We start from the raw sequence: 17,411 nt of genomic DNA, 5'->3' as shown, positions 1-17,411 counted from the left end.
GTGTGTGTGTGTGTGTGTGTGTGTTATGGTAATGAAATATTTAAAACAGCAAACAGTATTAAAGCAACATTATAAAACATATACAATTGTTAATCACAACTGATTCAAAAGCACGTGTATATATAACTTTATGTTTGTTTTCAATGACAAGTGCTATTCAGGGTCAGTAGGAAAGTACATTCTTCCTTTGTAAAACCTTGTTTTATATTTCTGGGTTTGGTGGCTGTATATGAGCTCAATTTCCAGGTAGGGTAGTCTCTGGATGACCTCACCTTCATTCTCTGCTTCAAACTTGGAGATCCAGCCCATGTGCAGCCACCAAACCAGACAATACTGTTGGATGCCAAGAAGTGCATGCTGACAGGAGCCTGATATAGCTGTGTCCTGAGAGGCTCTGCCAGAGCATGACAAATACAGAGGTGGATGCTCACAGCCAACCATTGAACTGAGCACATGGTCCCCTATGGAAGAATTAGAGAAAGGACTGAAGGAGCTGAAGAGTTTTGCAGTCCCATAAGAACAACAATATCAACCAACCAGAGTTCCCAGATACTAAACCACTATCCAAAGAGTAGCAGAGGACGGCCTTGTTGGGCATCAATGAGAAGAGAAGCCCTTAGTCCTGCCAAGGCTCGATGCCCCAGTGTAGGGGAAAGTCAGGGAGGCAGGAGGGGATGGGGTTGGGGGCATCCTCATAGAAGCAGGAGGAGGGGTGATGGTATAGGGAGTTTATGGAGGGGAAACTGGGAAACGGGATATCATTTGAAATATAAATAAAATATATTCAATAAAAATATTTTTGTAAAGTAACCCTTCACCTCTTTCCTGTGTTTTTAAAAAATTGTTGTTGTTGCTGTTGTTTAATAATTTCAGAGTTAAGCTCGTTGTTAGGGACAAGTATGGAGAGAAAGACAATCAGGAATTCAAATTCAGACATAGAAACACAAAAACACATATACATATAAATTTACACACCACATCAGACACCCACACAATAGACAAATTACAGACAAGAACAGACATGAAAGTAACTAAAGATTGTACACAGACAGAAGACACACAGAGAAGAGTGAAGAATTCAAATATGCTCTTTTCTCTTAGACAAACTACTCTAAGAAGAAGCTGTATTATTTTCAAATTTCCATGTATTGCCAACATTGGTAAGACTTCTGTGTTATTTGCAATTTTTTAACCCGTGTCTATGTGACTGTCAGAGTGTAAAATGTTTACTATTGGGCCAAACACAAAATAATTTCGCTAATTATTGTGACCTAAAATTGTAGTATCAAACATTTGGCTTAAAAAAAAACCGATGTGTCTTCAAATAGGTATAATACCTTTCATATTTGGAGACTAAACTAGGATAATCTCAACCTACAGATGAGGAATAAGACACAGTTAACACGGTATGTATCCCAAGTTTAATTCAATGGTAAAAAATCTTGTAATCTCATCAGGAGAATAGAATAGTATCACCAACATACGTGTATACCCATGTTTGTGCGGTTGTAGAATTTTAGCCTCTTTGCAAATTGCATTGACCCATTATTTATTTATTTATTTATTTATTTATTTATTTATGGCAAAAATGAAAGCAGTCTGGGAGAGGGGTATTGAATGGATAAGGGGAATAAGTAAAAGTAAATAAATAAATAAATAAATAAATAAAAAGTTACAGAGACAGACAGACACATACACACAGAGAAATAGAGAGATAGAGAGAAGTAGTGGGGGGAGGGATGGACAGAGGGAGAGAGGGAGAGTGAGAGAACAGTGAAACTACTTAAGTCTGTGAGATACTGGGTTTCTTAATTGCAAACTAATTTATACCCCAAATGCTTACCTACAATATAAATCAGATTCACGGTCTATGTATGACTGAAAGCATACTCTTTCGTCATGTTAAATATCAGGTTGTAATAGTTTTTCTCACATTTGCATATTGCTATAGAGCACAACTTATGAAGAAGAAAAATAAATAATTCGGAAATTCTCAGATACCAAATTGCTAAAATGATTCGGTAGAATTGTGTTTCTATACTACAAACTGTGTATTTACCAACATATTATGTGTGCTTTATTCAAATGATTACAAGACAGGCTGTCTTTTATCTGTCTCTTTTCAGAAATATGCCAGTAGTTAATCTAGGATATTGGAAAAGCTAGCACATTTTAAATGGTGAATTTCAAATTTGTCACAAAAAATTAAATTGCAGATTGAGTTATATATTGAAATCACTTGCAGTCACTTTTTTCAATATCCTTTGTATAATAAGAAATAGAAGACATTTTACCTAAGGCACATATTTAGATGTTCACTGGGGTTACTATAGATTAATTAATCATTCCTTTTACTCATATAGTTATCATAAGTAAACAAACACTTATAATTACATTTTATGAATTTATGCATCAACCTATTGGCTGGCAATATCATCAGTAAATAAAAATGCAATAGTGGCTCATGCCTGTAATCATAACACTTGGTACATAAAGGCAGGAAGATCATGAGTCTAGACCAATCTCAGCTATGTGAAACTTTTATGTAAATTAATTCTATGTTGTGACCTCTATAATGTCCATATTGTAAAGATTACAGGCAGATGAGGAAATATTTAGTAAATGAATACTCAATTATTAATAAAAATGCTTGATGGTAAAATCAAAAGTAAAATAACTATGAATCATAATTTCATGTTTTGTATGATTAATTCACACATACACTCCAATTTACTGTACATAAACATTTACAAAACACTAAGTTTCTCCTCCTATTTATTTTTTTCAATAGATAGACTTAGGGGATGGTTAAATTGTGCAGTGGTTGAACGCACATACATTCTTACAATAGACTCAAGTTTATTTTCCAGCACCAACTTCAGAGGCTCACAACTGCCTATAAGTCTATCTCCAGAAGACCCAACACTCTAATATGGACTCTAAAAGCAGCTGGGCCCACTGTGTGCACAAACCCATCATATAAACACGTATGAAAATGTGCGTATATATATATTTAAGGCAAGAAACGGAGTAAGATTAAATTTATTGGTTAATTCGCTTCAGATAAATGCATAGTTTGAGGGATGCCATAAAGGGAACAAGATTGGGCAGGGGAAAGATTTGTGAGCTCATGCAGTTACAGAAGAGATAAAAGCCAGGCATAGTTCCACAATCCCTGTACTCGGGAGGCAGCGCTAGGAAGACTTAGTTTAATACCAACCTAGGGTAGACACCGTCACAAAAAAGGACAGAACTTCAGAAAAACAATGGAAACAACAAAAACAAAAATTGTGCTAACTAAACAAACATGAAAAGCAAACCAAACCATCCTTCCACTTGCATTCTGCTTAGTAAATGAATATATATCATTCCATCATCTCAATTATCTCATTTCGTCTTTATTTATTTCAAAAAAGGTTTGCTCTTCTTCTTGTCACAGAATTAGCTCATAATAGACCCCAAGCCTAAAGCCTGACCCTTTTTATTATTATTATTAAGCCCTAAATCAATCTTGACCATGTTTGGTTTGACACTATAGACGAAAGAAAGAACAAATGTACCGACTTGTTTAATTCATCTGAGTAAAATAATTAAACATGTTTTCTCTCTGAACCGAACGTGGAAGTAAATTCAAACAGAAAATGCTGGGATGAGAAGGAAGGAGGGGGAAGAAAAAGATGGACTGAAACAAATGTGTGCGATTTTGTATCTGCTACTGATTAATGTAAGTGATCAAAAGAAAGGGCTTTAAGATATTCAAATCAGTTAAGGGAAATAAATAAAGCACGGATCACTTCTCATAGATTTTGACCACTGAAACAATCTCTTGAAGCAGTGATTTTTTTTTTCATCATTGAAGTTCATAGGTTTTTGTTTCGTAAGGGAGAAAACAATGTTTCTCTTGTGGTGATGCTAAGATTAGAAAAAAATCCTTTATTATGTGTACTGCAAATCTACTCATTTACCATAGCTAGCCAGAGATTTGATTTACTTCATCGTGGAGCTGTTAAAATAATCTTGCCCAGAGACAAAACCCGGATGGCCTTCTTCAAGGATATACAGTGAGCTCCTTTAGCTTATGGTACTTTCCAGTAAAAGATATCTGGGTATAGAAATTAATGATGCTATTCAGAAATCAAACTGCCAAATGCACAAATACACTAACATATGACTATGTTGGTAAACAAAGTGTAATACAAAGATTGTCTTTACATTGCTTTTTAAAAATGAACATATGCTTTACATTATAGTGACTACTCTAGTAAAATATGAGTACCAGCAAATATTGGATTATAGAACAAATAATGTAGAAATTTTGATTCAAAACACATTTCCAAATGAGATTAATGCATTTCAGTTGGGTTTTAATTTCTTTGAGAAATGGTCGCCCTATATAACACAGAGTGGTGGTGATCTACTAGGTTATATAATATTTCAAATTATTAGTAACCATGTTCTATAGTAAAGTAATAAGTCTACATATATTATAGCTATCAAGTACAAAATATTTTCTTCACCCTTGATTTGAGGCATGTTATTTATCTTGCTTAAACCATGAAAGGTATATTAAAGGGGAAATAATACAGTTATAATCATCAGTATGATAAACTCTATTTTGACTTACTCCTGTGAGACTTTGCCCATTTGTTCCATATTCCAAGGAGCTACTATACTTGCAGCATATTTTCTACAAACAGATATATGAATTGGATCTATTCAGTCAATCTATAGTCCCAACGGCTGAAGAACAGTTGGTTTAGAGATGTCCTGTGAGTGAGGTGGTGATTAGTAATTGCTATTTTGGGTGAGTTTGTTATCCATCAATGTGGTGGCTGCATCCAATCAAAAGTTACCTTGGGTCATGCCTCTCTTTTGGGTGATAGAGAACATAGATGAAAATAAAGAATGAGCATTTGGCACCCATGTCCTAATAGGTAAAAATAATTTATGGAAGATAATACATAATTGTATCTGATTAGTTGAAAATTTTACAGATATGAAGGGACATAATGACAGACTTTTGTCTTCTAGGGAAAGTATTAACTGTGAATATAGTGGAAGAAGTAAAAAAGCAAAGGAGGAAAGGGGATAACATTTGAAATATAAGTAAAGAAAATATCGAATAAATAGAAAGGTGATTCTCAACTAAGCTGATAGCATTTACTATTCTCTCAGCCAGAATGCCCCACCCAGGTCCTGTCATCTTGACTATACTTCAAAGTTGGGTTTTTGTTGCTGTTGCTTGTTTTTTGAGCTTCATCTTCTTCATATAAATACCCTCAATTTTCCCCTGCCATTTCTCACTTCCTAGACTGGATGCTTCTAATAGGCATGAGGCACATCAAGTTTCCATATTTGATACAATATCTGACATAAGACAGGGGCATGCTGTCCTCTGAGAGACTCAGACAAATAAAGACACAGCCAAACAGTGGATGGAGGTTGAGGACTCATGGAAGGTTATGAGGAAGGATAGTGGGTCTGGCAGTGCATTGAACTCCACAGGAAGACTAACAGAATCAACTAATCTGGACCCTTGGGGCTCTCAGAATCTGAACTATCAATCAAAAAACATGCACAGGCTGGACCTAGGCATTACTGCTCAATGTAGCAGATGTGCAACATGGCCTTTATAACAACTGGAAGGGGCAGCTGTCCCAAAAGCTTTTCCCTGTTCTTGGGATGTACTCTACTAGTTAGGCTGCTTAGTGGGAGCAGAAACACCTAGCTTGGCAGAGATTTGAAATGCCAAAGTAGGAGGAGGGAGATAACCAGGGAGGTCCCCACCCACTCAGAGGATGGAAAGGATTGTGCGAGGGGCTGACTTGGAGGTGTGCAGTGAACGGAATGTAAAGGGAATATGTAAAATAAATAATTTAAAAAACAATAAACAAAAATAATATGAAAATAATTCTTGTGAAAAAATTCTTACTGGGAAGAATGTATAAATCTTACAGAGTAAATTTAATACTTATAATGTTAAAAAATGTCCCTGAGACAAATGTCCCAAAGAATGTTAGAAGACAAGCAAGAACACAAACATCCAGCAATTAGTAACAAATGGTAACTGATGCTGTATTTTCCCCAGGAACAGCATTTTGGCTCCCAAATGCTGTACTTAGAATGCATAAAGGACATAGACTCTTTTAGATGTCTGCTATACTAACAACCAAAGTTCATGATGTACCTTTATTACAGAAAAATGAAACTGACTGTGGGAAAATACCCAATATTCGCATGTTGTGAAATAAACTATGGTATAAATGGAATTCATGACATTGTAAATTTCTCGAGATTGCTATTAACTCTAAAATTATACAGTTCCTTTTGTAGTTCTGAGTTTGGAAAAGACATGAATAATGTTGAACAAGTACTCTACACGTGACTCAATTCCAAGTCCTTTGAACATGCAATTTCTCACTTACTTTGAAAGTTTTGTCAATAAAACGTTATTTGCTCCCTGCAATACTGGTAATTTGGGTCATGGGTGATTATAAAATGAAAGTGGGAGGAGGGGAAAGGATGGTTAAAAGTGCACACAGGGACAAAGACAGACACTACCTCAAAATAGAAGGCTGGGAGATATTCTCCAAGTAAATGATCCATAGAAAATAAGCTGGAGTAGTCATTCTAAAATCGAATAAAATAGTTTCAACCAAAAGTTATCAAAAAAGATAAGGACACTTTTTACTCATCAAAGGAAAAATCTATCAAGTTGAACTTTCATTCCTGAACATTTATGCTCCAAATACAAGAGCATCCACATTCATTTAAAAAAAAAAAACTCTACTGAAGTTCAAAGTATATATTTTACCACACACTATAATAGTGGAAAATTTCAACATCCTATTCTCATCAATGGACAGATCATGGAGGCAGAAGTTGAACAGAGACACAGTGAAACTAACAGAAGTTATCAACCAATTGAATTTAACAGACATCTATAGAACATTTCATCCTAAAACGAAAGAATATACCTTCTCGACAGCACCTCAAATTACCTTCTCCAAAACTGAAAATATAGTTGGTCACAAAACAGGGCTCAACAGATATAAGAAGATCAAAATAATCCCACACACCTATGATCACCTGATTTTTGACAAAGGAGCCGTAAACATTCAATGGAAAAAAGACAACCTCTACAACAAATGGTGCTGGTCCAACTGGCACTCAGCATGCAGAAGAATGAAAATAGACCCTTTCTTATCTCAATGTACAAAGCTCAAGTCCAAGTGGATCAAATCCCTCCAAAAAAAAGAGACAGTAACACTGAAACTAATAGATGAGAAAGTGGGAAGAGCATAGAACACAGGCACAGGAGAAATTTCCTAAACGGAACACCAATGGCTCATATTCTAAGATCTAGAATTGACAAATGAGACCTATTGAAATTGCAAAGCTTCTGTGAGGGAAAGCACAACATCAATAGAATGAAATGGCAGCCAACAGATTGGAAAAGGATCTTTGCCAGTCCTACATCTGATAGAGGGCTAATATCTAATATATGCAAAGAACTGAAGAAGGTAGACTCCAGAGAATCAAATAACCCTATTAAAATGGAGCATGAAACTAAACAAAAAATTCTCAACTGAGAAATGATGAATGGCTGAGAAGCACCTAAGGAAGTGCTCGACATCCCTAGGCATCAGGGAAATGCAAATCAAAACAACCCTGAGATTCCACCTCACACCAGTCAGATTGGCCAAGATCCAAAACTCAGATGACAGCAGATGCTGGTGAGGATGTGGAGAAAGAGGAACACTTCTCCACTGTTGGTGGGGTTGCAAGCTAATACAACCACTCTGGAAATCTGTCTGGCGATACCTCAGAAAATTGGACATAGTTCTACCTGAAGGCCCAGATATATCACTCCTGGGCATATACCCAAAATGTACTCCAACATATAACAAAAACACATGCTCCAAAATTTTCATTGCAGCCTTATTTACAATAGCCAGAAGCTGGAAAGGACCTAGATGTCCTTCAACAGGGCAATGGATACAGAAATTGTGGTACATTTACACAATGGAGCTACTACTCAGCTATTAGAAACAATGACTTCATGAATTTCCTAGACAAATGGATGGAACTTGAAGCTATCATCCTGAGTGAGGTAACCCAGTCACAAAAGAACACACATGGTATGCAGTCACTGATAAGCTGATATTATCCCAAAAATCTCTGAATACCCAAGAAACAATTCACAGACCTTGTGAAGCTCAAGAAGAAGGAAGGTCAGAATGTGAACTCATTAGTTTTTAGAAGAGAGAATAAGACACTTATGAGGGGGAATTCAGGGACAAATAGAATAGCAGGGATTGAAGAAAATATTATTCAGAGGCTACCTCACCTGGGGATTCAACCCATATGCAGCCAGCAAACCCAGCACTATTGCTGATGCCAAAAATTATTTACTGCCAGGAGCCAGATATGGATGTCTCCTCAGAGGCTCTGCCAGAGTCATACAGATACAGCTGAGGATGCTTGCAGCTAACCATTGGACTGCACATGGGGATCCAATGAAGGAGCAAGAGAAAGAACTGAAGGAGCTGAAAGGGTCTGCAACCTCATGGGAAGGAAAACATTATCAACCAACCAAACCCTCCAGTTCTCTTAGGGACCAAAACACCAATCAATGAGCACACGTGGAGAAACTCATTGCCCAGTTGCTTATGTAGCAGAGGATGGCATTGTCTGACATCAATGAAAGAAGAAGCCTTTGGTCCAGTGATGTTGCCTTTTCCCAGTGTAGAAAATGCCAAATCACTGAGGTGAAGAGGGTGGTTGGGAGAAGGGGCACCTTCATGGAAAGAATGGGAGGGGGAAGGGTGTATGGTAGTGGGGAGAAGGGATAATATTTTAAATGTAAATACAGAAAATATCTAAATTTTTTTAAAATTGCACACAGTTTTGTATAACACAAACCTAACCTCATGAGCAGAATTGTATGAGAATTGTACTGAGGAACAGTTGAAATACTGTAGCCCATGAAGCAATAGATGGAAACTCAGGAAGTTAAATGAGGTAATGAATATTTGCATTGGGTTCCAATGGATTAGCAGGACTCCATGAAAAAAAAAGCTAGTATTCTCTAAGCACTTTGTACAGTACTGCCATTAGACTACATCTCCACAAATCCTCTGTGCTTTGCTTTGGACAGCCTACTATGTAGCACAGAGATTTTTCTTCTCCTATTAGACACAGTAATTTAAATATAATTTTTAAAAGCTGTATTTTCAGACAGTAGTGTTTAAAAGAAAACACTAGAGCATATATTCCTGTTCTAGGTCCTGAAGCAAAAGTCTCCAGGGAGAATGTAGGTGATGCAGTGTGAGGCTGAATGAAGGCAGCAGACAAACTAGCTGAACCACACACATTCATGTGAACTGCAGAAAAGGGTTTCTTTTTCTAACACTTAATTTTAAACTTAACTTTCAGGTTGTCCTGAGAATTAAAGGAGGCATGTAATTTGTTTGCTCCAAGTTTGCTATGGAGGTATTTCTGCGATAGAAGCTACTTTTGTGGTTTTCAGAAGTTTGAACTTACCTGTCCAAGAATGATAGTGCCCTGTACTTTTTGTGCATTATTACAGTTTTCACTTCATGTTATCTTTCTTATGTATGGCACACTAAAGGATACGGACTCAGGGATGTTGTAAATAGTGAGACTAGAAAAATTATAAAATCCAGTTCTCTATTTCACTCCACACGCATTTTCTGTTTCTTAATTGAACAACTTTATTTTAAAAAAACAAAGATAAATGTGCAGATTTTAAGCATTTATGCATAAACGTATGCGAATACATTTTGGCAGTATTTGATGTTTTAAAGGTTTGATAGTATGCATTAAAACCTTGCTAATTACAATGAGCATAAAGTACATGTAAAACAAGACGTAACCTGGAAGTAGAGTTTTCTTGGTGTGTAAAGATTAAGCATAATGGTTTTTCTAACGTTTGAGTTCTTTGTATAGCTTGGATATTAGGCCTCTATCAGATGTGGGGTAAAGATCTTTTGCCAAACTGTTTGTTGCTGTGGTTTTGTTTTCTTGACAATGTACTTAGCCTTACAGTAACTGCATTCTCATTAAGTCCCATTTATTGATATTTGATCTTACAGCACCAGCCATTGGTGTTTTGTTCAGGAAAATTTGTCCTGTGCCTATGTGTTCTAAGGTTTTCCCTATTTTCTTATCTAATAGTTTCAGTGTATCTGGCTTAATGTGGAGATCTTTGATCCACTTGCACTTGAGCTTTGTACAAGGAGATAAGAAAGGGTCTATTATCATTCTTCTGCATGCTGATTGCCAGTTGGACCAGCACCATTTGTTGAATAGGCTGTCCTTTTTCCATTGAATGTTTACTGCTCCTTTGTCAAAAATCAGGTGACCATATGTGTGAGAGCTCATTTCTGGATCTTCTATTTTATTCCATTGATCCTCGTGCCTATTTCTGTACCAGTACCATGCACTTTTCAGCACAATTGCCTTGTAATATAGCTTGAGGTCAGGGATAGTGACTATAATTCATTGTAGTGCTGGGTTTGTGGTCTGATATTGTATAAATTTAGTTTTGTCTTGGAATTGCATACGTATTTTCAAATAAAAAAATGAAGGAGAAATTGTTTTGAGGATGTGGAAATATAAATATGTAGATATCAAGAAAAAAAATCAAATACTTCTTAATTCATTCTAGATTAATTTGGGAAGCTAGAATTCGGCTTTGTCAACTTATCAAAAGCAGTAAAAGAAAAATTAATTCTAGACAAAATTACTGCTCTTGTAACTTTCCCAGACATATTTCTTAAACAATGAGCACATTTCCATGCACATAATAAATATTATATATTTTCTTTCAATATTAATTTTCCATTTATCCTGGAATGAAACATATTTTAGCAGAAAGCACACATAGTACTTATATTGCTACTTCAGCATAATCATAAGGCAAAACATTGGACAATGCAGAATATACAGAGATGCAATATAGCAGAACCTAGAAAACGTCTTTAAAAACCAATTTGAGGTTGAGGAAATGACTCAGTATGTCAACTGCTGGTGATTCAAATGTGACCAACTTAGTGTGTATTGTCAGAATTAGGAAAAAGTTAGATGTGGTAGCCTGGTAATGCCAGGGGTTCTACAAGAAGATGGAGATGGTTAAACAAGAATCACAGGAAGTTCAAAGGTCAGCTAGTCTGATGTATGGGGTGACAAACAATAGATTTTCTGTTAAAATAATGGATGAAAAATAAAACATAAGGTTGTCTTTTGAGTTCAAGTGTATGTCATTGCGTACCTACCTGTCATAGTACGTTTCCTCATGAAAACATGAGAACAGCCACATATACAGAATTTTAAAAGACAATCAATATACAGTTTGTCCACTTCCCTCACTTTTTCCTGTATTCTTTAGAGTATGAATTTGGAAGGAGCTCTATCCTATAGCAGGGTAAAGGGTAAGGGTGCAGAATGGAAGGCTAGTTAAAATAGAAAACAGGAGTTAGCAGTCACAAACATACACTGATTGAACATAGTCAGGGATTTTTCTGAGGGTACAAATATGTTTTCCTTACTGTAGCACTGTATGAACAGTTGTCCTAAGCAAATGGTAATGGAGGAACAACATTGCTGAGAAAAATGTATCAGCAGAGATTTGACTGTAGTACTTCAATACTCATCAACATAAGTATCTGTCATGGGAAAAGATGCACAGGTGTCATAAGAAGTAGACTCAGGCGAAATTGTTCCATTTTCTTATAAGGCGAAAGTATTAAACTAGCCTCTGTGTGGCATCTGGCATATGTGATATATAAACAATGTAATCTGTATGAACTGTAATGATTTCTACATATCTGAAAATTTGTCTTATACCTGTAGAGGTATAAGACAAATGATCGTGTGTGATATGGTAACCTGAGAAAAGGCTTTCTGGGTATCAGTAGGTTCGATATTCTTACCAGCAAAGAACTTCTGATTGCATCCTTCCTGTCTTTATTTTTTCCTTTTACAATTTTAAATAGAACCTTTCCTCTATTATGACATTTGATGCAGCAAATGACAAAAAACAATCAATATTGCAAACTTTAACAAAGAAATACTATGAGCTTCTAGATACAGAAATCAAACAGCACACAACAACTAGAACCTGCTCATGTTGTATTTAATGAGGGATTCTCAAACAAAAAAGAAAAAAAGAAACCACAGGCTCTTTCATATACCTCTAACCTCCAATGTTTATCTTTAGTTAAAAAAAATATTCCTTCAAGTCTGATTTATGTAACACAGAGACAAATAATTGTTCTGGCTTTAAGCTATACTGTTATCTCTCCTTACGTATTTATTCGCCAATATTTCATTGATTTTATCCTATATCATAAAGAATAGATTTACCTTTTAAACCACAATTGTTCTTTTTTCTTATCCAGTTCAAAGTAATTGATGCTATAAAATTAGCATTATTTGAATCAATGATCTTGATTTTATGTTCTCCTAAGATTATACATAAATCTCAAATGCTTGATTTTAATTACTTATATGCATAGGGGATCCACCGAAAATGGCTGACTAAATGATTGTTTTTCAATGAGAAATAGAGATTTTATATCAAAACTATCTTACCTTATATCAGAACCTTTTTGTAACACAATAATGCCATCTTATGGCTGTATAGCAATTTGAAGACTAGAAATTGCTTCACATTTTTTATTATCTTGTTTAAACTGTGGTTTACTTTGAAATTGTAAGGAAAAAATCATGAACATATGACAGATTCATCACTGTCTTTAGGAATCATTAACATGGTATCATAAAAAGACAATAACATAGAGTATAATTTTGTAGAACCTTTTAAAAAATCATAGTTTTCATTCTTGAGAATTTGACACACACACACACACACGGGGGGGGGGGAGATTTGCACCCATGTTAATCCAAACTTCACCTGCTTCCCAAACACATATCCCTTCTTTATACTTTTTTTTGATAAGTCCAAATAGTACTGCCAAGATACCTGTGGGTATTAAGCCATAACACTAACATGGCAACTTGAAGTGTTTGCTGAAGAATAGGGAATGGTGTTCCTCTAATACTAGAAGGCTTTTAAATTCTTTGTGAATTCCACATTCCTTATAGACCCTTGACACATTTAGGCGCAGGTTTTTAGCTGCAATAATGTCATGACTGGGTCAGTCTCATAGTTTGAGATCCAATTCTGGTGAAAATCCAATTAGTTAACCACAAAATATGCTACTATTGCTTATAGGATTGTAGTTTGGTATTTCCATAATTAATCTAAGTGAAAGGGTTCACAGGTTGGTAAAGATTTGTGATTACCTTTTTTCCTGGTAGTGAGATTCTTGTTACAGTAGATTACAACTAACGTAAACACACACAAAAGATTACCATGCAAAGAAGAAGAAAACAAGGAGTGTTGAGCCCTGAGTGGGAAATCTGTATGACATACTATTTCCACAGATCTGGAATCATCACAGAAGATAGAAAAGAAACATTATAAGACTGAGAAATGATGGGATAAAGAAGAGTTTTTTACTGGATACAACAGGAGAGTTGCATATGAACAATTGTAACATTACTTGAAAGGTCTGTCCATGACCAGATGAGACAAAATTCTCTCATAGAAGGTAATGGTAGGTACAAAGTCCTACCCTCCAACACACAAAAAAAAAATTACTGCCAATTAATAGCAGCCCTGGTTTGTTGACCATATTTCATGACAGGTCCCACCCCTAAAGTATTTGGACAGAATAAAAAATGTTCTGCTTTGTTGTGTTTTCTAAGAAAACACAAACTTGAGTGGGTCATGAAATGGGGTGATTCTTGGAAAAGATGAAAAAGGAGGTAAATATGAACAAAATACACTGTATGAAATTCTCAAAAAACTGGTAGAATACTACTTTAAATAGAGCTAAAGAAAATTATCAATAGCCATCCACAGAACAATCTCGAATGGCAGAGAAACACTTAAAAAATGTTCAACATCCTTGATTATCAGGAAAATGTGAATAGAAATGATCCTTATACCATTTACCAATCAGAATTGCCAAGATTAAGAACTCAGAAGAAAGCATATACTGGCAAGGATGTGGATCAAGGGAAACAGTCCACCATTGCTAGTGGGATTGTAAAAGTGTAAAACTACTCTGAAAATCTATTTGGCAGTTCATCATAAAATTAGAAATAGTTCTTCCTGAAGATCCAGATATACCATGCCTGCGCATATATCTGAAAGATGCTCTACAATATTTATGGCAGTCATATTTGTAATAGCCAGAAATTTGAAACAACCTGGGTGTCCCTCAACTGAAGAATGGATAAAGAAAGTATAGTACATCTAAATAATAGTGTACTCTTCAGGTATTAAAAACAAAGACATCTTGAATTTTGCAAGCAAATGTTTGAAACTTGAGAATAGCACAGAACCAGAAGAACATGCACTAATTTACAAGTGCATATTCGCCTTAAAATATAGGAAATGGTCCACTGACTCAAAGTCAGTAGATGCTAAACAAAACGGATGCTCCAAGCAAGTATGCTTAAATATCACTTAGAAGGGGAAATAAAGTAGTAGTAGAAAGCAGATGGAGGGAGAAAGTGGTATGGGAGAAGGGAGGGGAGGGGGAAAAGAATGTCAGAATCAGGTATGAGGGGAGACAGAAAAGGGGCCCAGAGGACCAGGATAATGAAAAGAAGTGTGCAGCTGCCAGGTGTGGGATGTGGGGGCAATCATTAGACAGTCCCCAGACTTGGGATTAGGAAGGCTCCCAGAATGCTATGTAGATGATCTTAGCTAAAATGTCTAACAGTGGGTATATAGAACCTAAAGAATCCACTTTCAGATGTCAGAAAGGACCCAGAGTGGAGGGATAAGGACATGAACACCCCTACAAAATTTCAACCCCCAAACTCTCCTCTCTAAAAGAAATTCAGGGGAAAAATTGGAGACTGGAGGAAAGGCTGATCATTGACCTGCTCAACTTAGGATCTATCTCACGGGCTGGCACCAATCCCTGAAACTATTACTGAGGTCATGTTGTACTTGCTCTCAGGAAACTAGTATTGCTGTTCTTTGAGGGTCTCTACCAGCAGCTGACTGACAGAGATACAGATCCAAGCATTGCACTGAGGTCAGTGAGCCATTTGGGAGAGTTAGGGGAAGAATTGAGGGAACTGAAGGCAATAACCATAGGAAACCAACAGGGTCAACTAATCTGGACTTCTGTCAGCTCCAAGAGACAAAGCCACCAACCAAAGAACATACATAGACTAGTTTAATCCTCCCCATCACATATGAAGCAGAGGACTGTCTTGTCTGGCCTCAGTGTGAGAGAACGTACCTAATTCTGTAGAGACTTATTGTCCCAGTGGGGGATAACATAGAGGACACCCTCTCATAGGTGAACGGGAGGGGTGAGGTGGAGGGACTCTGTGAGAAGGAATGTAAATAAAAAATAATTAATTAGTAAATAGGAGGAAATTAATCAGGACAAATGTACTAGATTTGAGTCATTGCTGAGTCTGAATAAGAAGGTTCTACTCCAATTTCTATGTATATCACACTTGCCCATTCGAAAATAATATCTTATATTTATCTATTCTTATCTCACTGTCTGGGTATCAATTTTATCTCTACATCGGTATTGATTTTCAAACAGAGACTGGGTCTAATTCATCCCTCTGAAATAACTGGAAAAATGAAATTATAAAAATAAATTATGGGCTGAGAATTTAAGGATGCTTGTTGCCAATATGAGTGACCTATATTTACTTTTTGGTACCCACATAATGACAGCAGAAATATACCTCTCTGTATAGTCCTGTAAACTGCATTTGTGTCCTATGAATGAGAGTACAGTCTACCAACATGGTATAATCAAAAAAAACATAAGCATAATAAATTAGCAGGGATGAAACTTGTCAGAACCACAGGATCATTTTTGTCATTACAATAGCTCTACTTAAGTAAGGCAATGCACTTTTGTCCCCATAGAAGACAATAGTTTAGGTAATAAATTTATCCTTGCATTATATGTAAGAAGCATAAAAGTTAGAGATGTTGTTCAAGAATGTATAGTCAATCTAGAGAAAAGCCAAGATTCCAAAGGAAGGTGAACTCTAGAGTTCTGGTAAACAATTATTATAAAAGTTTTATCTTAGATTAGACTAAAAGAAATAGAATAAAAGATAATAGAACTAATTGTTGAAGAGTGAATTTCGATAACAAGGAAAATAGATCTAGAATTATATTTTGACAAAAGAAGAGTAATCTTCCTAAGTTTAGAGACCGTTTCTTCATAGAAACCTAAGGTGTCACAAATTTGTATGAAATTTCACCAACCTCCTTTGTGACTAGCATTAGTCTTCCTGCTTCTATTATTTCCTCTGTGGTTCAAGGTGAATTGAAGAGAAAACACTGTTTTATCCTGTTATTTACGCTGCCTATATATCAGCAGAAGTTGTATGATTATAGTAAAGATTCCTCAGAAAGGATTCTACTTGTTTTCTATGATGGTATGTGCCTAAAGAAACACAGTAATGACTGATCATTGAAGAAAACTCGGTTATTAACAATGTACAGAGTCCAGAGTAATGCAAGAAAAGAACAAAAGCAAAGAAGTAAAATGAACCCATTATGAAAAAGTGATGGAGACCTAGTCAAGTTTCATCATGACCAGTGGCCCGCCTGCCCACAGGTTTCAGGAAGCTCGGGAGGGCCACAAGAGCACTTTTCATTCTAACTGGAATGGTAAGTCAACTTCTTCCACCTACTGTCCATTCCGGGAGAAGCCTCCCAGTTTGAATTGCTAAGATCATAAACTCAGGTGATGGTTGATGCTTGCAAGGATGTGGAGAAAGAAAAACACCCCTCCACTGTTGGTGGGAGTATAAACTAGTACAACAACTCTGGAAATCAGTTTGGAGGTTCCTCTGAAAATTGGACATAGTACTATCTGAGGACCCATCTACACTGCTCCTGCGCATGTACCCAAAAGGAGCTCCAACATCTAACAAGGACACATGTTCCACCATGTTCATAGCAGCCTTATTTATAATAGCCAGAAGCTGGAAAGAACTCAGATGTCCTTCAACAGAGGAATGGATTACAAAAATAATATTAGATGTATGATAATTGGAAATATAGCAAAGATAGTCATGGATGGCAACTGAAATTAATGTCTGAAACATCTGTTTCAGGGTATAATGTAGTAAACTAAAACCTACAGTAGAAGGCTGGCTATACATGAGATATAAGAGAGAAAATAATTTGAATCCTTCCTAAGCAAATGAAGAGGTATGTCTCTAAACTACAGAAGTTAAAGTTGGTATATATTCTCAGTGAATGAAGATGCACCTAACCCTCAAGAGACTTGAGACCCCAGGGAGAAGGGAGCTCT

General features: G+C 36.1%; 1 protein-coding gene across 5 annotated transcripts in view; it reads right to left on the bottom strand.

Moving 5' to 3' along the window:
* The window catches only part of DMD (dystrophin), a 1,259,848-nt gene that overhangs the window by 1,127,929 nt on the left and 114,508 nt on the right, over nt 1-17,411 (bottom strand). The gene's annotated exons all lie outside the window — the stretch shown is intronic.

This window comes from Micromys minutus (genome assembly GCF_963924665.1).
Source record: "Micromys minutus genome assembly, chromosome: X".
Classification (NCBI taxonomy): Eukaryota; Metazoa; Chordata; class Mammalia; order Rodentia; family Muridae; genus Micromys; species Micromys minutus.
Note: the sequence above shows the minus strand (reverse complement) of the source record. Positions and strands in the feature narration are given on the sequence as shown.